Below are 22,963 nucleotides of genomic sequence, written 5' to 3' on the forward strand. Positions count from 1 at the left end.
TGATGAGCTCTGGCTTTTACTGGACATGAAGTGACAAAATGACCAGCAGAACCGCAATAGAGACAGAGGCGGTTGGTGATTCTCCGTTCCCTCTCCTTAGTCGAGACATATCCAATAAATGTCGTTCCACTTCATGATTGTGTCCCACTTGTTGTTGATTCTTCACAAAAAAATACAGTTTTATATCTTCATGTTTGAAGCCTGAAATGTGGCAAAAGGTCGCAAAGTTCAAGGGGGCCGAATACTTTCGCAAGGCACTGTAATGGTTAATGTGATTGGATGTTCATTATTTGACTAGGCTACCTGTATTTAACAGTGTGTTGTTATTTCGCTGAACACTAGATGGACTAGATGAACACTAGATGGTTTAATTTTATTTTTGGCAGTGAAACAGTGATACTCAGGCGAGAAAAAAAACCTCACCCAAATGTATAGCCACGAAAATATAAATGTGATCTGTTTCTTGTGCTTGTCTCAACCCCCCACCTGGTGTCTCCCATTTGTCCCCATTAACCCCTGTGTATTTATACTAGTATTTTCTGTTTGTCTGTTGCCAGTTCGTCTTGCCCCTAAATTCCAAGATGGCGTAGCAGTCGGACGTGTGTTTTGTCTTGTCCCGTCTTGTTCCATGTAAATATATTTTTTTCCTTGTTTTTTTGTATATATTTCGTAAATATTTTAATCTCCCTTTCCATCTACGGACTGAATATACTCTCCTGCAATCCACCTCACCCAATGTGGTACGGATCTGCTATTTTTATATTTTAGAACTGGAACCCCCATCAGGAGCTAGCCAGGTAACTAGTTACTAGCTAGTAGTCACGTAGCCACTGCTAGCGTTAACTGTTAGCTGTTAACTCTGACACCAGCAATTCTCAGCTCGGTCAATACCTGCCAGTCTGCACAGCGCGATATCAACCCAGGGCATATCAAACTGCTTTTTCTCTACCACATCTCCGGATTCCTAACGCAAGTTCTGAACCTTTACACCAGATCATCGCAGCTAGCGAACTGCAATCCGAGTGGCTACCTCTGGCTAATGTCTCTGTCCCGAAGCAAGCACCAGTTAGCCTTGAGTTAGCCTCGAGCTAGGCCCATCTCACGGCTAGCGGAAAAGGTCCACCAGCCAATTCTTGGGCTACAATATATATTTTGCCAATTGGCCTGGACCCTTTACTGCTGACACAGAGCCCTGCCGATCCATCACGACTGGTCTGCCGACGTAATCGTCTGAGGTGGATTCAACAGGCTCTTCCGTCCGAGATGTACTCACATCCTACCATACCCTTGTCTGTACATTATGCCTTCAATCTATACTTCCACGCCCAGAAATCTGCTCCTTTCACTCTCTGTTCTGAAAGCACTAGACGACCAGTTCTTATAGCCTTTAGCCGTACACTTATCCTACTCCTCTTCTGTTCCTCTGGTGATGTAGAGGATAACCCAGGCCCTGCAGCCTCCAGCACCACTCCCATTCCCCAGGAGCTCTCATTTGTTGACATATGTAACTGTAAAAGCCTTGGATTCATGCATGTTAACATTAGAAGCCTCCTCCCTAAGTTTGTTTTATTCACTGCTTTAGCATACTCCACCAACCCGAATGTCCAAGCCGTGTCTGAATCCTGGCTTAGGAAGGCCACCAAAAATCCTGAAATTTCCATCCCCAACTACAACATTTTCCGACAAGATAGAACTGCCAAAGGGGGCGGAGTTGCAATCTACTGCAGAGATAGCCTGCAGAGTTCTGTCATACTATCCAGGTCTGTGCCTAAACAATTCAAGATTCTACTTTTAAAAATCCACCTTTCCAGAAACAAGTCTCTCACCGTTGCTGCTTGCTATAGACCCCCCTCAGCCCCAGCTGTGCCCTGGATACCATATGTGAATTGATTGCCCCCCATCTATCTTCCGAGTTCGTACTGTTAGGTGACCTAAACTGGGATATGCTTAACACCCCGGCCGCCCTACAATCTAAGCTAGATGCCCTCAATCTCACACAAATAATCAAGGGATCTACTAGGGACAACCCTAAATCTGTTATCATGGGCACCGTCTGAGATATCATCTTGACCAACTTGCCCTCTAAATACATCTCTGCTGTCTACAACCAGGAATTCAGCGATCACTGCCTCATTGCCTGCGTCCGTAATGGGTCCGAGGTCAAACGACCACCCCTAATCACTGTCAAGCGCTCCCTAAAACACTTCAGCAAGCAGGCCTTTCTAATCGACCTGGCCCGGGTATCCTGGAAGGATATTGACCTCATCCCGTCAGTAGAGGATGCCTGGTTGCTCTTTAAAAGTGCTTTCCTCACTATCTTAAATATGCATGTCCCATTCAAAAAAATTTAAAACTAAGAACAGACATAGCCCTTGGTTCACACCCAGACTTGACTGCCCTTGAACAGCACAAAAACATTATGTGGTGTCTTGCATTAGCATCGAATAGCCCCCGCGATATACAACTTTTCAGGGAAGTCAGGAACCAATATACACAGTCAGTTAGGAAAACTAAGGCTAGTTTTTTTCAAACAGAAACATTATCTTTTAATCTCCCTTATTATTTTTGTGTTAACGTGTGTATGTTGAAAGTCTTTGGTTTTGTCAGCCAATGTTGACCATGGTCTTAAATGTTGACACATCAACTTAACACTAATTCCAAAAAGTAAAGTCCATGGAGAATAAGAGCACCTCCTCCCAGCTGCCCACTGCCCTGACGATAGGAAACATTGTCACCACCGATAAATCTATGATAACCGATAATTTCAATAATAATTTTTCTACGACTGGCCATGCTTTCCACCTGGCTACCCCTACCCCGGCCAACAGCTCGGCACCCCCTACAGAACCAGCTCAAGCCCAGCAGCAACCAGCTCAAGCCCAGCAACCATCAACCAGCCCAAGCAAAATCTGGATCCCTACAAATCAGCCGGGCTAGACAATCTGGACCCTCTCTTCCAAAAATGATCTGCCAAAATTGTTGCAACCCCTATTACTAGCCTGTTCAACCTCTCTTTCGTATCATCTGAGATCCCCAAAGATTGGAAAGCTGCTGCAGTCAACCCCGTCTTCAAAGGGGGAGACACTCTAGATCCAAACTGTTATTTCTAAAATCTTCAAAAGCCAAGTTAACAAACAGATCACAAACCATTTCGAATCGCACCGTACCTTTTCCACTATGCAATCTGGTTTCCGAGCTGGTCCTGGGTGCACCTCAGCCACGCTCAAGGTCCTAAACAATATCATTGATAAAAGACAGTACTGTTTAGCCGTCTTCATCGACCTGGCCAAGGCTTTCGATTCGGTCAATCAACACATTCTTATCGGCAGACTCAATAGTCTTGGTTTCTCAAATGACTGCCTCGCCTGGTTCATCAACTACTTTTCAGATAGAGATCAGTCTGTCAAATCGGAAGGCCTGTTGTCCGGACCTCTGGCAGTCTCTATGGGGGTGCCACAGGGTTCAATTCTTGGGACGACTCTTTCTGTATACATCAATGATGTCGCTCTTGCTGCTTGTGATTCTCTGATCCAACTCTACGAAGACGACACCATTCTGTATACTTCTGGCCCTTCTTTGGACACTGTGTTAACTACCCTCCAGACGAGCTTCAATGCCATACAACTCTCCTTCTGTGGCCTCCAACTGCTCTTAAATGCAAGTAAAACTAAATGCATGCTCTTCAACATATCACTGCCCGCCCGTCCAGCATCACTACTCTGGACGGTTCTGACTTAGAATATGTGGACAACTACAAATACCTAGGTGTCTGGTTAGACTGTAAACTCTCCTTTCAGACTCATATTAAGCATCTCCAATCCAAAATGAAATCTAGAATCGGCTTCCTATTTCGCTACAAAGCATCCTTCATTCATGCTGCCAAACATACCCTTGTAAAACTGACCATCCTACCGATCCTCGACTTCGGCGATGTCATTTACAAAATAGCCTGTTGTTGTAAATGTCGAATTGCTTTTCTTTATCTTGGCCAGGTCACAGTTGTAAATGAAGAGATGTAGCAAGGATCGGACCAAGATGCGGCGTGGTAAGTGTCCATGGTTGTTTATTTATTTAAAAACATAAACTGAACACTATGAATACAATACAATAACAATAAACGTGAACAAACCGAAACAGTACCATGTGGCGACAAATACAGACACGGAAACAAACACCCACACCTAAACAGTGAAACCCAGGCTACCAAAGTATGATTCTCAATCAGAGACAACTAACGACACCTGGCTCTGATTGAGAACCATACTAGGCCGAAACATAGAAATCACAAAATCATAGAAAAACAAACATAGACTGCCCACCCCAACTCACGCCCTGACCATACTAAATAATGACAAAACAAAGGAAATAAATGTCAGAACATGACACAATCTGTAAATAGCACACCCAACTACCTCATCTCCATATTGTTATTTATCTTCTTGCACATTTGCACCCCAGTATCTCTACTTGTATATCATCATCTGCACATTTATCACTCCAGTGTTAATTCTAAATTGTAATTATTCCGCCTCTATGGCCTATTTTTTGCCTTACTCTTCTACATTTGCACCCACTGTACATAGATGTTTTTCCATTGTGTTATTGACTGTACATTTGTTCATGTGTAACTCTGTGTTGTTGTTTTTGTCGCATTGCTTTGCTTTGTCTTGGGCAGGTCACAGTTGTAAATGAGAACTTGTTCTCAACTGGCCTACCTGGTTAAATAAAGGTTAAGTAAAATAAATAAAAAACAAAGTCTTACCAGCATGTTTCCCATTTTAATCTTTCTAGTTGCTTTTTTCTAGTTTTCCCAGTTCTGACCATTCTGCCTTCCCTGACCATGAACCGACCTGCCGCTCTGTACCTCATTGTCTCTGCCCTGGATTACTGACCTCTGCCTGCCCTGACCTGTCCCCTTGTACAATAAAATGATGAGAACTGTACTATCCGCCTCCTGTGTCTGAATCTGGGTCATATCCTGAGTCGTGATACAAGGATCATTTAGCTATTTAATCTGGAATATTAAGACCCCTTCAAATATAAAAAAAATGTGATAAAAAATGTTTTATAAACCTATACGAACACATTGAATAACCAATTCACTACATGGAACAACAGATAGCCCCACCAAAATCTAAAATTTGTTCTGAAGTGTCTGTCCTATGTCTGAAAGATATTTTTAAAAATCTGAAATAATAAAATAATAAATCATCTTTTATCACTTTTTTTGGAACTAAACAGTCTCCATATATACTTCCATTCCATTCATCCAAAACAATCAACATGTTCATGGGAGTCTTATCTTTCCACACATGGGTCATATTAGTGTGTAGCCCGAACTGTTCGGACGCCACAGACAAAGTTGGCAGAATGGTGGTCCTGACTTCAGACGAGTCCCAAGACGCCTGTGGGGGTCGTAGAGTAAAACGGAAAACACCATCGTGTTTGTGGGAGTCTCATCTTTCCATATACAGTTGTCGGAAGTTTACATACACCTTAGCCAAATACATCTAAACTCAGTTTTTCATAATTCCTGACATTTAATCCTAGTAAAAATTTAGGATCACCACCTTATTTTAAGAATGTGAAATGTCAGAATAATGGTAGAGAGAATAATTTATTTCAGCTTTTATTTCTTTCATCACATTCCCAGTGGGTCAGAAGTTTACATACACTCAGTTAGTATTTGGTAGCATTGCCTTGAAATTGTTTAACTTGGGTCAAACATTTCAGGTAGCCTTCAACAAGCTTCCCACAATAAGTTGGGTGAATTATGGCCCATTCCTCCTAACAGAGCTAATGTAACTGAGTCAGGTTTGTAGGCCTCCTTGTTCGCACATGCTTTTTCAGTTCTGCTGACAATTTTTCTATAGGATTGAGGTCAAGGCTTTGTGATGGCCACTCCAATACCTTGACTTTGTTGCCCTTAAGCCATTTTGCCACAACTTTGGAAGTATGCTTGGGGTCATTTTCCACTTGGAAGACCCATTTGCGACTAAGCTTTAACTTCCTGACTGATGTCTTGATATGTTGCTTCAACATATCCACATAATTTTCCTTTCCTCATGATGCCATCTATTTTGTGAAGTGCACCAGTCCCTCCTGCAGCAAAGCACCCCCACAACATGATGCTGCCGCCCCCGTGCTTCATGGTTGGGATGGTGTTCTTTGGCTTGCAAGCCTCCTCCTTTTTTCTCCAAACATAACGATGGTCATTATGGCCAAACAGTTCTATTTTTGTTTCATCGGACAAGAGGATATTTCTCCAAAAAGTATGATCTTTGTCCCCGTGTGCAGTTGCAAACCGTAGTCTGTCTTTTGTATGGCGGTTTTGGAGTAGTGGCTTCTTCCTTGCTGAGCGGCCTTTCAGGTTATGTAGATATAGGACTCGTTTTACTGTGGATATAGATTATTTGGTACCTGTTTCCTCCAGCATCTTCACAATGTCCTTTGTTGTTGTTCTGGGATTGATTTGCACTTTTTGCACCAAAGTACGTTAATCTCTAGGAGACAGAACGCGTCTCCTTCTTGAGCAGTATGACGGCTGCATGGTACCATGGTGTTTATACTTGCGTACTATTGTTTGTACAGATGAACGTGGTACCTTCAGGCATTTGGAAATTGCTCCCAAGGATGAAACAGACTTGTGGAGGTCTACAATTTTTTTTTTCTGAGGTCTTGGCTGATTTCTTTTGATTTTCCCATGATGTCAAGCAAAGAGACGTTTGAACGTAGGCCTTGAAATACATCCACAGGTACACCTCCAAATGCCTCAAATGATGTCAATTAGTCTAGAAGCCTATCTTTTAAAGCCATGACATAACTTTCTTGAATTTTCCAAGCTGTTTAAAGGCACAGTCAATTTAGTGTATGTAAACTTCTGACCCACTGGAATTGCGATACAGTGATTTATAAGTGAAATAATCTGTCTGTAAACAATTGTTGGAAAAATTACTTGTGTCATGCACAAAGTAGATGTCCTCACCGACTTGCCAAACTATAGTTTGTTAACAATACATTTGTGGAGTGATTGAAAAATTAGTTTTAATTACTCCTAAGCGTATGTAAACTTCTGACTTCAACTGTTGTTTTTAGGCCAAACTGTTCGGACGCTGCAGACGATTTTGTGAGAAGATATATTTTCAGTATGTCTCATGGTCTGACAAACACTTCACCTTTCACCACAGATGTGGAAGTGTGATATCGGCGGATGTGGTGGGTTGAGATGCATCCAATGCAAAAACTGATATCTCCAGCTTAAACTGACAGATGTGTATGTTTTTTTTATTATTATGCTAATTACATTTCAGCAGGGCATCATAAATCAACTCTAGGGGTTTGTAAAGTCACCATTGGCCTCAGGAGGAAATCCCTGAGCGGTTCTCTTCCTCTCCAGTAACTGAGTTAGGAAGGGTGCCTGTATCATCCAAAGTGTAATTAATGACTTGACCATGCTTTTTTCCCCATTTACCAATAGGTACCCTTTGCGATGTAAAATCTCCCTGGTCTTGGTGTGTGAATCTGTTTGAAATTCACTGCTCAACAGTGCAGAGATGAGGTAGTCATTCAAAAATCATGTTATGTGACTTGTTAAGCACATTTTACTCCTGAACTCATTTAAGCTTGCCTTATTTAAGCTTGTAGGTCCGCTTGTATGAACAGTTTCTATTATAGGTTTCACATGTGTGATTTTACATTGAAGCAGAAAGTGGCCATGATCAGTATAGACAGAATACCAGCTGTTGATATAGAGATCTCTTTGAATGACGTCAAGCAATACTTTCAACATGTCAACCCACAAAATTCATATGGTCCAGAGGACGTCAGCAGCAAGGCACTTCAGGCATGTGCAGACCAGGTCACATTACCGTTTCAGCTGTCGCTGAACAATGGGATAATTCCAAACTTATGGAAGAAGTCGCTGATTGTCCTAGCAGCTAAAAACAACAGGCCAAAAGAAAACAATGATTTACGCCCTGTAGCCTTGACATCTGTACCTATGAAACTTTTTGAAAAAATTATTAAAAAACTAATTCTCTCTGCTCTCTCATCCCATTTAGATCCAAACCATTTCGACAACCGTGCTTCCAAGGGTGTTGATGATGCGTAACTGGTCATGCTGAATAATATCTATGAACATTTTGAAAAGGCAAATAGCCTAGTGAAAATGGTATTGATTTGACTTCAGTAGCAAGTTTAATGCCACCCAACCCCACCTACTGGTGGATAAGCTGGTACATTTGGGTGTCAACTCTCTACTGATCAAGTGGATTAATAGTTTCCTTGTGAACCATACTCAATAAGTGAAGTTTAACTCCGCCATCTCTACACCTAGAACGGTGAATACGGGAGCCCCTCAAGGTTGCGTACTTTCACCGATACTGTACACACTACACAAATGATTGTCAAGCCTGTGACTCAGCCCACAAATTCTTTAAACATACAGATGACATTGCTGTTGTGGGTTTCCTCCACCCAGACCAAGCCTCTCTTAAAGGTTTTGACAGAGAAACATCAAAATTCGGCCATTGGTGCGCAGATAACGTTCTTGAAATAAACGTTAAAAAAACAAAGAGATGGAAAATTTGATTTCAGAAGGAACAAAACTCCACTCCCTCCATGAAGATCAATGGGGAATCAGTCAATAGAGTGACCACATATAAATACCTGGGAATCAAAATAGACAATAAACTGAAATTGAATGACTGTGCCCTTGCAAAGACAAAGAAACTGCAACAGAGAATGTTTCTTTTACACAAACTGAACCATTTTAATAATGTCGACCGCCATATCTTAAAATGTTCTATAAATCTGTCCTGCAGAGTGTGCTGCCCTTTGGTCTGATATGCGTGTTTGGAAACGTGTGAGTGCAAGATCAAGTCAAGCTTCAGCGCTTGATCAAGACAGTGGGAAGGATAATTGGTATAGATCAAGAATCATCCACTGTATACCAAACTCAGGACAGTACTCATCCCTTTCACTCAAAACTCAGTCACAGCAGCAGCTGGACAAGGGAAAGAGACCTCTTCAAAAGAAAATCTAAACAGATAGATATGGGGACTCTTAGCACTTTTAATGAATTATATTGCGTAGTTTCTGTGTTTTTATGTTTTATGTATTGTCGTTTTAAGCATATGACCAAATGAATTTCCCCCTGGTGGGATAATAAAGTAGATCAGAATCTGAATCTGAATAACAAAGGGGTTGAATACTCATTGACTCCAGACTTTTCAGCTTTTCATTTTTTATACATCTAGAAAAAAAAAAAAAAAACATAGTTCCACTTTGACAATATGGTGTATTGTGTGTAGGCCAGTGACAGAAAATCTCAATTTAATCCATTTTAAATGCAGGCTGTAACACAACAACATGTGGAAAAACTCAAGGAGTCTCAATACTTTTCGAAGGCACTGTATACTTAAATACAACATCTGGGACAAAGAAACAAGAAAGAAACAGAAAGCGGAACAACTATTTGTATGCTGATCCAGAGAAAGAGAGAGAGAAAGAGAGAGACTAGCGTTCTAATAGGACAGCCATGACGGTGGCCTCAGTCAGTTGGCCTCATAGTGAAATCCCTCAGCATTGTTATTCACCCAGACTACATGCACACGTCTGCGAGTGGCACGCAGCGGTCTAAGGCACTGCATCTCAGTGCTAGAGGCATCACTACAGACCCTGGTTCGATCCCGGGCTGTAGCACAACCGGCCATGATCGGGAGTCCCATAAGGCGGCGCACAATTGCCCCAGCGTTGTCTGGGTTAGGGGAGGGTTTGGCCGGGGTTGGCCGTCATTTTAAAATAGAATTTGGTATTAACGGACTTGCCTAGTTAAATAAAGGTGAATTAAAAAAAAATGTAAAAGAGAGGCTTCACTACAGTCCCTGGTTTGAATCCAGGCTGCATCACATCCGGCCGTTATTGGTACTCCTCTAGGGTGGTGCACAATTGGCCTAGCGTCGTCTTGGTTTGGCTGGGGTAGTAAATAATAAATAAATAATAATAATTTGTTCCTAACTGACTTGCCTGCATACTTAAATACAAAATAAAAATACAAAAGAAATAGAACGTGAGTAGCCAACATCAGAAAATATCTTATACGGTAGCCAAAGTCTTAATTCTTACCTAAAGGAGACAGATACTTCTGTGATATTTTAATCTTATCAAGCACAATCATCTGTCTACTATCAAAGCGTCGCAGCAGAAGAACAGACACTAGTATGAATTGAAGCCATGTTTTTATTAAGCAATGAAATGGTCACTGGGATTTTCTCCCACACTGTGTATCATCCAATGCTGAAATCTAGATGATAAATTACAGCCTCAGGCCAGTAATCTATCATCTGGATTTCACATGTGGTCTACTACAGTGCACAGAGAGACCAGCGAAAGACAGGAAGGGAGCTTGGTCACCTGCAGACCGTGGCTTATCAGGAACAGGACTTGCATGTTGGAGAGATAACAGTTCCACCAAAGGGATTTTTAACAAGGCAGGATTTTTTTTCCCTGAGTCACCAACAATGTCCCATTTTACTCTTTGAAGAATATTAGCCAGATAATCATAATGTTGCGCAAAAAAAAAAAGAAGTTAGACAGGCCCTCTAGGATAAAAAGAGATACTCACCTTGGTTAACTAATCCATCACACTGACCTTTCCCTGCTGTTCTCTCTGTGTGTGTGTGTGTGTGTGTGTGTGTGTGTGTGTGTGTGTGTGTGTGTGTGTGTGTGTGTGTGTGTGCGTGTGTGTGTGTGTGTAGGTGGAGCTGTCACAATTAGGGAAGATGCCCATGAATGTCCGTGCTATACATCAAGGACAAAATGCAAATGTCCACGGGAGTGATTATTAATTTATGCGGCATTGGCAGACTAAAACATCACCAACAGTATTTTCAGAAATATAGTCTTTCTATGACTGAGAGGAATTGAGAGGAATTTTCATGAAGCACCGCATAACATTTCCTTTCCTTCTACTCAGTCTATAAAGCCATACTGAAAGTGACATTTTATTTTAAGCTTGCCTGTTTAACATTTCTTTGATTTTGCAGTGAGGAAGTCTGCTGTTTCCTCAAGGCAGCCCTTCAGACTCTGAGAGCCCATTTGAGAAGTGATTACCTTTTGACAGCTCTGCCCTGGCAGGAGAGTCGTGCTGGGATCCAGCAGGGTGAACACAGTGTAGGCGGGTGTGCGTTGGTGACAGGTCGTAGCCCGAGCTACAGACACCCCGCAGAGGGCTTTCACTCCCCCCTAATTACCCCAAACTCCATTACAGGTGTCTGCAGGCAGGGCAGCAGGAAGCCCCCTAATTCTTCTCCTCTCAGGCGTCCTGTGAGCATGGGGATAGTATCGGGCTGCATTAGCAGGGCTGAGAGGCAGAATCAGAACAGGGAGCACAACTTCCACATTACATAACGCCACAAGCAGCCACAGTTATCAATACTGATTTTCAGTGCTTACTTTAAATGGCACTGAGGAAAACATGCTGTTTAGAAGAATATTTCCTCCCAAAAGCTATTTATGTGGCCAGAAATGTCACTCTTTTTTAAATTTACACAGTGGGGTTCAGGTGGAGTTGAGATTAGGTGTTTAATTCACAAGGCTCCAAAAACAGTAGCTATGCCTCACTAAGGGTATGAGTCAGAAACCCTGTCTTCAAATAGCAGAGGGTATAATTAACACCTGTATCATCTGCATGGCATTCTCAAAACTGGCACAAAATAATCCTTTGCTCCTGAGTCTGGTTGTCTCTTTCCCAATGACAGGCTGTCACTCCAACAAGACCTCACGGTTTGACACGGTCTGACTTCAGTATTCAACGTTTGCCCAGTGGGAAGGACATTGCGTTTTAATGGTTAAGTTTAGACATTCATTCCGATTGGTTAAGGCTTAAGGTTTGCGATAGGGTTAAATAATAATAATAATAAAAAGGAGAATACAAACAAGTGCCTAGCACTGGGATTGAACCTTCACACCTTGGAGCCTGAGCTCATGGCTTTTGCCCATCCGCCATCCCCCGTCCACAAACCCCTAGCAAGCTGCGAGCCTACCTGATGGTAATAGCGCTCCCCGTTGCCCCTAGTGGTCGGTAAAAAGCATCACCCGACGTCCTGGGGACCTGGACGAACGTTGAATATTGCATTGGATATGTTGTGACCTGGCTGGTCACTGTCTGACAACTTCCCAACAAGTAGCCCTCTGCTGAGGAGACAACAGTGTGAGCACCTGATTCAGGTGTATACCAGGGATGAGGAGAGACGTCTGTAGTTAGGTATACAGGTGCTTTCTCCTAGAGGTGAATGTCTCCTCTCATGCATTCTCCTGCTAGACAGGCTCTTATTGGCTCAGCAGTGAGGCTGTGATTGGACTTTCTCAGTCTTTCTCAATATCTGCTGTCAGCAACAGGCACAGGTGATACTTTTATTGGCAGGCAGTGTGTGCGCGAGTGGTGCGTGTGTGTGCCTGTGGGTATGCCTGTGAGTGAAAGTTTGGGGTATATCAATCCGTTACCTGTCAGTGAGTTGCCGATTAAGAGCAGTACATCACCAACATAGCGTTTCATAGCCGTCTACCACCCATGCTCCTGCCAGTCTGGTTATAATTAATTAATTATACATTATGTAATAACACTAGTGAATGGGGCCTGAATATCTGACGCTGTTCACCCCAGCTGTGCTGCTATTTAGTAGCATAACAAGACCATTTTCATCGAGGTAGACATTTATATCTTGCCTCATGCTGGTTATGCACCCGCCCCCCCCACTCCCTCCCCCCAGGTTTTTGATAATTGCAGACAATGTGTGACGTCTCTACACCCACTGCTACCAGTGCTTGATACCCATGACCAGTCTCTTTGCTTTGATCTGTGTTTGGATCTGGTAGTCAGTACAATATTGTGCTTCCATATGGCATATTATGTAACAGTAACTCATTGCTCACTGAGGTATTGTGTGCACAGAAATGTGAGTATTCAAAAAGTGAACAATAACAGTGAATACGGGGCATTTCTTGTTGCAGTGTGAACATCACATTCATTTACTGGAACAATAATATGAAAAGCGTTGGGTATGACTGAAATAAGAGGATTGACGGTGAAATACTAACTCAGAAAACCGTGTGAGCCAAATCTATTTGAGAATTGCTGCCCCTGGAGCCTGACTTAATGGAAGTGTAATAGATGTGAGATGGAATTGAGGATTTGTAAGGTTTGTGTTTATCAATCTTCTTCAATTTCATGCCTGGTAGGGCTCCTGATATGCAGAGGTTGGCATAGACTCTGTGAAAATGTGTGGCAGGTTGTTAACCATCCCGAAAAGATCTGGTTGACCTTGTCTTTGTGATCTAGGATGGACTGATATCGTTTGACTTGAGGGGAGACTGTGGTCTGTCTGCAATTCTTTATGAGTGATGGAATTACATTTCTGATATGAAGTGTAACGCAATGCATGTCTGTCTAAAATAAAATTTGATTATAAATGGTACATTTAAACTGACCTTGAGCCAAATTCTGTTAGTGGCATCTACATAGGGAAATAAAAGGTACACTCAGTTGTTTCTAAGCCATACAGTAAATAATATCAGTGAAATCCCTGACTTGATTATTTAGAAGGATAAATACATCTCAGCATCACAGTATGGATATTTTTTATATATACAATTTCCTAGATACTAACACATACTGTATACTGTAAATACATGTTGTATTACACATTTTTTGCCTTGTTATAAACTCAGCAAAAAAGAAACGTCCTTTCACTGTCAACTATGTTTATTTTCAGCAAACTTAACATGTGTAAATATTTGTATGAACATAAGATTCAACAACTGAGACATAAACTGAAGAAGTTCCACAGACATGTGACTAACAGAAATTGAATAATGTGTCCCTGATCAAAGGGGGGGGGGGGGGGGGTCAAAACCACAGTAACAGTCAATATCTTGTGACAACCAGCTGCATTAATTACTGCAGTGCATCTCCTCCTCATGGACTGCACCAGATTTGGCAGTTCTTGCTGTGAGATGTTACCCCACGATTCCACCAAGGCACCTGCAAGTTCCCGGACATTTCTGGGGTAAATGGCCCGAGCCCTCACCCTCCGATCCAACAGGTTCCAGACGTGCTCAATGTGATTGAGATCCGGGCTCTTCGCTGGCCGTGGCAGAACACTGACATTCCTGTCTTGCAGGAAATCACGCAAAGAACGAGCAGTATGGCTGGTGGCATTGTCATGCTGGAGGGTCATGTCAGGATGAGCCCGCAGAAAGGGTATCACATGAGGGAGGAGGATGTCTTCCCTGTAACACACAGCGTTGAGATTGCCTGCAATGACAACAAGCTTAGTCCGATGATGCTTTACCTCGAAATTGATCCCGCTCCAGAGTACAGGCCTTGGTGTAACACTCATTCCTTCGACGATAAACGCGAATCCGACCATCACCCCTGGTGAGACAAAATCGCAACTGGTCAGTGAAGAGCACTTTTTGCCAGTCCTGTCAGGTCCAGTGACGGTGAAAAGTGTGTCACTCGCAATACTCAAGTGTCTCCAGCATGTTTTGCCATCTATAACACTAGTATTGGGAGGCTGCCATTGGCAATCACTGCTGTGGACATAATTTTAAGTACAACTGATTTAACAGGTGGAAGTGAAAATGGCAGGCTTGTGGCTAAAGATACGATTAAGTGTAAAATGAGAGCAGACACTCTTACCGATACTACAAATGGCTGCTTCAAATCCTTAATAATGGCTCTGCAGCAGTAAACACAGACATGGAGTCGGGGGAGAGTAAGGAACAGGTGGCGTATATTGTGGTCACCTTTGTTTGGCCGGTTTTGATTTGATAACGGTTTGACAGTTGGGCCTGCCCATGGGGCTCTGAGTCAGGGCTGCAGAGGGGAAGAGGTGAAGGCTACAGATGGACCCAGCACTCACCAGGGGTTCATCGACCATCTGTACCCCTCCTTCACTCCATCACAGGAGTGACAGATCCAGAGGAAGAAGGCAGGTGTAAATCTAAGGAAGGGTGAGAAGCCAGGGTAAAGGAAAGAGGCACAAAGAGGCAGGTAGCCTAGTGGTTAGAGCGTTGGGCAAGTAACTTAAAGGTTGCTGGGTCGGATCCTCGAGCTGACAAGGAAAAAATATGTTGTTCTGCCCCTGAATAAGGCTGTTAACCCACTGTTCCCCGGTGGGCCGTCATTGTAAATAAGAATTTGTTCTTAACTGACTCGCCTGGTCAATAACAAATATACAGGGAGCAGATCTAGGGAAGAAGTTAAATGTGTATTCACTGAGTATACAAAACATTAATGTCATACTATCCTGGTGGAAGCTATCATCCCTTACTGACGCCACTTGTGAAATCCACTTCAAACAGTGTAGCTCAGCAGTTCCCAAACAAGGGGTCGCGACCCCATGTGGGGTTGCCTAGTATGAAAATGGGGTCGAGGGAGAATTGACAAAATCCTGAAGGAAATAATATGCAGTACCACCCCAGAGTTTGGACACACCTACTCATTCAAGGGCTTTTCTTTATTTTGACTTTTTACTACATTGTAGAATAATAGTGAAGACATCACAACTATGAAATAACATATGGAATCATGTAGTATTCAAAAGTGTTAAACAAATCAAAATACACTATATACAAAATAAAATATTATAATATCGTCTTTGTATCTCAAAATCATTGTAATGTGGTTAACCTTAAAACTGTAAATGAACATTATTCAAATCTAAAATATATAATTCAACCAGAGAGCGCCCTTACGTCATTGGAAAAGGCTGCACATGACCGTTGCACTCTATTATTATTACACCTTTATTTTAACAAGGAACACAAACTGAGATCAAGGTCTCTTTTACAGCTGGGCCCTGCGTATTCATGTTTACACGTACAGTTTATGTTCAATGATTAAGAAATTACACAAGACAAACAGAACAAAACGATCACAGATAACACCAAAAAAATACAACAGCAGTTTGTTACATTTACACATACAGTTGAAGTCAGAAGTTTACATTCACTTAGGTTGGAGTCATTAAAACTTGTTTTTCAACCACTCCACAAATTTCTTGTTAACAAACTATAGTTTTGGCAAGTCGGTTAGACTTAACACAAGTAATTTTTCCAACAATTGTTTACAGACAGATTATTTCACTTATAATTCACTGTATCACAATTCCAGTGGGTCAGAAGTTACCATACACTAAGTTAACTGTGCCTTTAAAATGCTTGGAAAATTCCAGAAAATTGTGTCATGGCTTTAGAAGCTTCTGATAGGCTAATTGACATAATTTGAGTCAATTGGAGGTGTATCTGTGGATGTATTTCAAGGCCTACCTTCAAACTCAGTGCCTCTTTGCTTGACATCATGGTCAAATATTAAGAAATCAGCCAAGACCTCAGGAAAAAATTGTAGACCTCCACAAGTCTGGTTCATCCTTGGGAGCAATTTCCAAACGCCTGAAGGTACCACGTTCATCTGTACAAACAATAGTACGTAAGTATAAACACCACGGGACCATGCAGCCATCATACAGCTCAGGAAGGAGACACGTTCTGTCTCCTAGAGATTAACGTACTTTGGTGCGAAAAGTGCAAATCAATCCCAGAACAACAGCAAAGGACCTTGTGAAGATGCTGGAGGAAACAGGTACAAAAGTATCTATATCCACTGTCATGACGTTGGCCTGGGGGTAGGTTTATGAAAGTCATTGTCACGTTCTGACCTCTATTTCTGTTGTTTTGTATTTATTTAGTATGGTCAGGGCGTGAGTTGGGTGGGCAGTCTATGTTTGTTTTTCTATGTTTTCGGCCTAGTATGGTTCTCAATCAGAGGCAGGTGTCATTAGTTGTCTCTGATTGAGAATCATACTTAGGTAGCCTGGGTTTCACTGTGTGTTTGTGGGTGATTGTTCCTGTCACTGTGTTTGTCGTCACAGGATAGGACTGTTTTGCGTTCTCACATTTCTTGTTTTCGTTAGTTTGTTCATGTGTAGTGATTTATTAAAATATGAATAACCACCACGCTGCGCTTTGGTCCGCTTCTCCTCCTCCTACAGACGAACGCCCTTACAGAATCACCCACCGCAACAGGACCAAGCGGCGTGGTAACGGGCAACAGCGGCACAAGGAGGAATGGACTTGGGATGATGTGTTGGACGGCAAGGGTTGCTACACATGGGAGGAGATCCTGGCGGGAAAGGATCGCCTTCCATGGGAACAGGTGGAGGCAGCGAGGAGAGCAGAGGCAGCCGGAGAGAGGAGCCGGCGATATGAGGGAACACGGTTGGCAAGGAAGCCCGGGAGTCAGCCCCAAAAATTTCTTGGGGGGGGGCTAACAGGGAGTATGGCTACGCCAGGTAGGAGACCTGAGCCAACTTCCTGTGGTTACCGGGGGGCTAGAGAGACCGGGCAGGCACCGTGTTATGCTGTGGAGCGCACGGTGTCCCCAGTGCGGGTGCACAGCCCGGTGCGGTACATTCCAGCTCCGCGTATCGGCCGGGCTAGAGTGGGCATCGAGCCAAGTGCCATGAAGCCGGCTCTACGCATCTGGTCTCCAGTGCGTCTCCTTGGGCCGGCTTACATGGCACCAGCCTTGCGCACGGTGTCCCCGGTTCGCCTGCATAGCCCAGTGCGGGCTATTCCACCTCGCCGCACTGGCAGGGCGACCGGGACCATTCAACCGGGTAAGGTTGGGCAGGCTTGGTGCTCAAGAGCTCCAGTGCGCCTGCACGGCCCGGTCTATCCGTCACCACCTCCACGCACCAGCCCTCCGGTGGCAGCTCCCCGTACCAGGCTGTCTCTCCGGCCCATCCTTGCAGGGGCTCTCTCCTCTCCAGCGCTGCCGGAGTCTCCCGCCTCTCCGGCGCTACCAGAGCCTTCCTCCTCTCCAGCGCTGCCGGAGTCTCCCGCCTGTTCGGCGCTACGAGAGCTACTCAGTCCGGCGCTTCCAGAGCCTTCCTCCTCTCCAGCGTCGCCAGTGCCGCTCGTCAGCCCAGCGCCGCCAACGCCGCCCGTCTGCCCAGCGCCGCCAGTGCCGCCCGTCAGTCCGGCGGTTCCAGAGCCTTCCTCCTCTCCAGCGCCGCCAGTGCCGCCCGTCTGCCCAGCGCCGCCAGTGCCGCCCGTCTGCCCAGCGCCGCCAGTGCCGCCCGTCTGCCCAGCGCCGCCAGTGCCGCCCGTCTGCCCAGCGCCGCCCGTCTGCCCAGCGCCGCCAGTGCCGCCCGTCTGCCCAGCGCCGCCAGTGCCGCCCGTCTGCCCAGCGCCGCCAGTGCCGCCCGTCTGCCCAGCGCCGCCAGTGCCGCCCGTCTGCCCAGCGCCGCCAGTGCTGCCCGTCTGCCCAGCGCCGCCCGTCTGCCAGGAGCCGACAGTGCCGCCCGTCTGCCAGGAGCCGCCAGTGCCGCCCGTCTGCCAGGGGCCGCCAGTGCCGCCCGTCAGCCAGGGGCCGCCAGTGCCGCCAGTCAGCCAGGGGCCGCCAGTGCCGCCAGTCAGCCAGGGGCCGCCAGTGCCGCCCGTCTGCCCAGCGCCGCCAGTGCTGCCCGTCTGCCCAGCGCCGCCCGTCTGCCAGGAGCCGACAGTGCCGCCCGTCTGCCAGGAGCCGCCAGTGCCGCCCGTCTGCCAGGAGCCGCCAGTGCCGCCCGTCTGCCAGGGGCCGCCAGTGCCGCCCGTCTGCCAGGGGCCGCCAGTGCCGCCCGTCAGCCAGGGGCCGCCAGTGCCGCCCGTCAGCCAGGGGCCGCCAGTGCCGCCCGTCAGCCAGGGGCCGCCAGTGCCGCCCGTCAGCCAGGGGCCGCCAGTGCCGCCCGTCAGCCAGGGGCCGCCAGTGCCGCCCGTCAGCCAGGGGCCGCCAGTGCCGCCAGTCAGCCAGGGGCCGCCAGTGCCGCCAGTCAGCCAGGGGCCGCCAGTGCCGCCCGTCAGCCAGGGGCCGCCAGTGCCGCCCGTTAGCCAGGGGCCGCCAGTGCCGCCCGTCAGCCAGGGGCCGCCAGTGCCGCCAGTCAGCCAGGGGCCGCCAGTGCCGCCAGTCAGCCAGGGGCCGCCAGTGCCGCCAGTCAGCCAGGGGCCGCCAGTGCCGCCAGTAAGCCAGGGGCCGCCAGTAAGCCAGGGGCCGCCAGTGCCGCCAGTCAGCCAGGGGCCGCCAGTAAGCCAGGGGCCGCCAGTGCCGTCAGTCAGCCAGGGGCCGCCCGAGCAGCTGCCCCTCTGTCCAGAGCAGCTGTCGCCCCTCTGTCCCAAGCTGCTGCCGCCCCTCTGTCCCGAGCAGCTGTCCCTCTGTCCCGAGCAGCTGTCCCTCTGTCCCGAGCAGCTGTCCCTCTGTCCCGAGCAGCTGTCCCCCCTCTGTCCCGAGCTGCTATCGCCCCTCTGTCCCGAGCTGCTATCGCCCCTCTGTCCCGAGCTGCTATCGCCCCTCTGTCCCGAGCTGCTATCGCCCCTCTGTCCCGAGCTGCTATCGCCCCTCTGTCCCGAGCAGCTGCCCCTCTGTCCCGAGCAGTTGTCCCTCTGTCCCGAGCAGCTGTTTCACCTCTGTCCCGAGCTGCCCCTCTGTCCCGAGCAGCCCCTCTGTCCAGTGGGGTCATTGAGAGGGGTGGCCATGGTGAAAAGTAAGCCAGGGAGGCGGACAATAAGGCGGACTAAGACAATGGTGAAGTGGGGTCCGCGTCCCGCGCCAGAGCCGCCACCGCGGACAGACGCCCACCCAGACCCTCCCCTATAGGTCAAGGTTTTGCGGCCGGAGTCCGCACCTTTGGGGGGGGGGGTACTGTCACGTTCTGACCTCTATTTCTGTTGTTTTGTATTTATTTAGTATGGTCAGGGCGTGAGTTGGGTGGGCAGTCTATGTTTGTTTTTCTATGTTTTCGGCCTAGTATGGTTCTCAATCAGAGGCAGGTGTCATTAGTTGTCTCTGATTGAGAATCATACTTAGGTAGCCTGGGTTTCACTGTGTGTTTGTGGGTGATTGTTCCTGTCACTGTGTTTGTCGTCACAGGATAGGACTGTTTTGCGTTCTCACATTTCTTGTTTTCGTTAGTTTGTTCATGTGTAGTGATTTATTAAAATATGAATAACCACCACGCTGCGCTTTGGTCCGCTTCTCCTCCTCCTACAGACGAACGCCCTTACAGTCATAAATACCTCTTCCCCCCTTTTTCCTCTCTCTACCCTACTGATGTGAAATTTGAAAACCCCTTGGGGGTTCTGGGTTTCTGGGAACATCAGAAGGTGGGGGGAAATGAACCATATTCTGGTAATCCAACCAGTTGAACATATGCAGTGGTACTTAATGAATATGATGTCAGTTCGGTCGATCATCCTATTTTTCCAACTTATTTGAGGAAAATAAGAACAATCCACATTTTTTTATTTTTTTATTTTTCACTTAAAGCAGTCAAGTGACTGAACTTCATGAACTTCTTTGAGGAAAAGATGACGATTAGAATTGTTAGTAATCTTGTAATCATTGCTACAACATGCATGCGTCCTCCGAAACACAACCCAACTGCTTCTTTAACACAGCGCGCATCCAACCCGGAAGCCAGCCGCACCAATGTGTTGGAGGAAACACCATTCACCTGGCGACCTGGTTATCGTGCACGCCACAGGAGTCGCTGGTGCGCGCCACGGACAAGGATATCCCTACCGGCCAAACCCTGCCTAAGCCGGACGACGCTAGGCCAATTGTGCGTCGCCCCACGGACCTCCCGGTCGCGGCTGGTTAGAGGGCGCGAACCCAGAGTCTCTGATGGCACAGCTGGCGATGCAGTACAGCGCCCTTAACCACTGCGCCACCCGGGAGGCCAAATGTTCTACTTTTAAACTCGGGCAAAACAGAGATGCTTGTTCTAGGTCCCAATAAACAAAGAGATCTTCTGTTGAATCTGACAATTAATCTTGATGGTTGTACAGTCGTCTCAAATAAAACTGTGAAGGACCTCGGCGTTACTCTGGACCCTGATCTCTCTCTTGATGACCATATCAAGACTGTTTCAAGGACAGCTTTTTTCCATCTACGTAACATTGCAAAAATCAGACATTTTCTCTCCAAAAATGATGCAGAAAAGTTCATCCATGCTTTTGTCACTTCTAGGTTAGACTACTGCAATGCTCTACTTTCCGGCTACCTGGATAAAGCACTAAATAAATTTCAGCTAGTGCTAAACACAGCTGCTAGAATCCTGACTAGAATTAAAACATTTGATCATATTACTCCAGTGCTAGCCTATCTACACTGGCTTCCTGTTAAGGCAAGGGCTGATTTCAAGGTTTACTGATAACCTACAAAGCATCATGGGCTTGCTCCTACCTATCTTTCAGATTTGGTCCTGCCATACATTCTTACATGTACGCTATGGTCACAAGACGCAGCAAACAGCTGGAGGCAGGGCTTTCTCCTATAGAGCTACATTTTTATGGAATGGTCTGCCTACCCATGTGAGAGACGCAGACTCTGTCTCAACTTTTAAGTCTTTATTGAAGACTCATCTCTTCAGTAGGTCCTATGATTGAGTGTATTCTGGCCCAGGAGTGTGAAGGTGAACAGAAAGGCACTGGAGAAACGAACCGCCCTTGCTGTCTCTGCCTACCTGGTTCCCCTCTCTCCACTGGGATTCTCTGCCGCTAACCCTATTACAGGGGCTGAGTCACTGACTTACTGGTGCTCTTCCATGCCATCCCTAGGAGGGGTGCGACAATTGAGTGGGTTGAGTCACTGACGTGATCGTCCTGTCTGGGTTGGTGCCCCCCTTGGGTTGTGCCGTGGTGGAGATCTTTGTGTGCTATATTCGGCCTTGTCTCAGGATGGTAAGTTGGTGGTTGAAGATATCCCTCTAGTGGTGTGGGGGCTGTGCTTTGGCAAAGTGGGTGGGGTTATATCCTGCCTGTTTGGCCCTGTCCGGGGGTATCGTCGGACGGATCCACAGCCTCCAGTATTTATGCTGCAGTAGTTTGTGTCGGGGGGGCTAGGGTCAGTCTGTTATGTCTGGAGTATTTATCCTGTCTTATCTGGTGTCGTGTGTGAATTTAAGTATGCTCTCTCTAATTATTTCTTTCTCTCTCTCGGTGGACCTGAGCACTCGGACATTGCCTCAGGTCTACCTGGCCTGATGACTCCTTGCTGTCCCCAGTCCGCCTGGCCGTGATGCTGCTCCAGTTTAAACTGTTCTTTGACCTGTTCACCGGACGTGCTACCTGTCCCAGACCTGCTGTTTTCGACTCTCTAGAGACAGCAGGAGTGGTAGAGAAACTCTGAATGATCGGCTATGAAAAGCCAACTGACATTTATTCCTGAGTTGCTGACCTGTTGCACCCTCGACAACCACTGTGATTATTATTATTTGACCCTGCTGGTCATCTATGAACATTTGAACATCTTGGCCATGTTCTGTTATAATCTCCACCCAGCACAGCCAGAAGAGGACTGGCCACCCCTCATAGCCTGGTTGCTCTCTAGGTTTCTTCCTAGGTTCTGGCCTTTCTAGGGAGTTTTTCCTAGCCACCGTGCTTATACACCTGCATTGCCTGCTGTTTTAGGCTGGGTTTCTGTACAACACTTTGAGATATCAGCTGATGTAAGAAGGGCTTTATAAATAAATTTGATTTGATGGATAAAGGCTTGCTCCGAGAAGTGTTTATAGTTTCTCTTTAGAATTATACGGGAGTCAGGTTTGTTTAGCCTAGTGTCTCTGATACATGCAATAGGGCAGTGGTCACTGATGTCATTTGAAAATAACCCACTAAATAACCAAGGTGTATTTGTTCAAATCAGGTCTATTAATGCAGATTTTTCTGGGTCTTTTGGATTAGGACGGGTAGGTATAGTTATTCGTTGAGTAAGATTTAGTTTGTTACAAATGTCTTTTAATTTAAGCAATGCTGGCATCAGCCAGTCCAGATTGAGATCTCCAATAATCAATCATTCCCAGCTTACATAATTAGACATTAACTCAAACAATTTGCATAGAGCAGATACCGGAGCTGAGGGTGG

This window comes from Oncorhynchus mykiss, chromosome 12 (assembly GCF_057628025.1).
Source record: "Oncorhynchus mykiss isolate SJ-2025 chromosome 12, ASM5762802v1, whole genome shotgun sequence".
NCBI classification, from domain to species: domain Eukaryota; kingdom Metazoa; phylum Chordata; class Actinopteri; order Salmoniformes; family Salmonidae; genus Oncorhynchus; species Oncorhynchus mykiss.